The following is a 1801-nucleotide window of genomic DNA, read 5'->3' as shown; positions in this document are numbered from 1 at the left end:
AATTTGCACATAATACTATGCCTGAATCTAGCATAAGCAAGTGGTGATATTATGATGCATCTTCCGTGTTTAGGATTGGTTCGATTTTCCTATGATATCGTCTATCGTTGAATGCAAATAATATATGATATATATTGCACTTATCTAGATTTTGAATTCTTTTTATAAAGAAGTTTTCTCTATGTGCAATACCAGGAAAGCCTAATGAATGTTCAAGAGTTGCTTCATCAACATCCGAAGAGCAACAAAGGAATGTTGAGCATGGTTGATCACCTCAAACGCCTCTGCATTGACCACTATTTCCAGGATGAAATCGATAACATAATGGACTCGTCTGTGGATCTCCTCCATAGTGATGATCTACTTGACGCAACCCTTTCCTTAAGGCTGATGAGAGAAGTTGGATATTATGTTTCGGCAGGTCAGTAAAATACTGGTTTAGTGTGTTGGGTTAGACAAACACACGAGTTTGGAAACTTGAGTGCAATTTGGTCAACGATATGACTTTGTGTGATAATTTTGCTAATAATAAATTAGCCTTAGAGTAACCAAGTTTAATAATAAGAAATAATGGTCCCTTGTGTAGCATAGAAGCACCTCTCGCGAGACGTATTATTTTCGTTATGTATGACATGCACCTAAGACACCTTCTTGTCGCTGTATGGCAGACGATGTTCTTTAGAAGTTCACAAACGATAATGGTGATTTCAACCTTAGGCATAGCAAAGACATTAGAGGGTTGCTGAGCTTGCATGACATGTCACACCTCAACATGGAAGAAGCTTCACTCTACAAGGAAAAGGAATTCTCAAGCAAGCACATGAAATTTGCACTTAAGTATTTGGAGCCAAACCTTGCGAGATATGTGATGAAGTCACTAGACCATCCCTACCATGTGAGCCTGAGGCAATACAAGGCTAGGCATCATTTGAGTTACCTCCAGAACTTGCCTACTAGGCACACTGCAATTGAGAAGCTGGCACTTGCAGAATTTCAGATGAAGAAGTTGCAACATCAGAGTGAAATGCAAGAGGTTAAGAAGTAGGAATATAATAAAATACACTCCTTCCATTATTAGTTGTTGCAGACATTAACCCACCTGCATATTGATAAGAGAGAACTCACTTGGAATTAATAGATTAACATATTTTTTTGCTCATGTATTCCCACAATTAAAGATGTGGTGATTTTTTACTATGAAAACTTCATTTTCACACAGATGGTGGGTGGATTTGGGATTGTCTCAAGAAATTCCAGCTGCAAGGGACCAAGTTCTGAAATGGTACATGTGGTCCATGACTATCCTTGAGGGTTTCTCCTTCTCAAGATATCGGGTTGAGGCCACAAAGGTTATCTCAATGGTCTACATTGTGGATGACATCTTTGATCTTGTCGCCACACAAGAGGAGCTCTCTCGCTTTAATGAGGCGATCAAAATGTGAGCATTGATGTTCCCGTAATAACAACAACATTGCATTTTAGGAATGAAGTATAATTACTTTTGTTTGTGAATGAATGAAATCTTAGATATGTCTAATTGCACATTAAAAATTCTATAATTTTGACACATTATGTATACAGAGGTATTAGGATTGGTTTGACATAAACATTAGGCCTTTGCGAGAAATATCTTGATATACTAATAGTCTTATAATTATTCATATATATTCATACAAAAAGAGAAAAGCATTGCATATTCAGGAAAGTAGAATAAAAAATAAAAATAAAAATAAAAACAGGAAAAACCCAAAAGAAAATGATTTTGCCGCAAATCAAATGTCAGACTTTCTTAGCATTGCAA

The 1801-nt window shown here is 36.5% G+C and overlaps 1 pseudogene; it reads left to right on the top strand.

Annotated features, from left to right (window-relative positions):
• Positions 1 to 324: 324 nt before the first annotated feature.
• Positions 325 to 1449, top strand: LOC119330149 (annotated as a pseudogene).
• Positions 1450 to 1801: the final 352 nt, after the last annotated feature.

Source organism: Triticum dicoccoides, chromosome 7A, assembly GCF_002162155.2.
Source record: "Triticum dicoccoides isolate Atlit2015 ecotype Zavitan chromosome 7A, WEW_v2.0, whole genome shotgun sequence".
In the NCBI taxonomy this organism is placed as follows: domain Eukaryota; kingdom Viridiplantae; phylum Streptophyta; class Magnoliopsida; order Poales; family Poaceae; genus Triticum; species Triticum dicoccoides.
The sequence above is the reverse complement of the archived record's forward strand: the minus strand, read 5'-3'. Positions and strand labels throughout refer to the sequence as shown.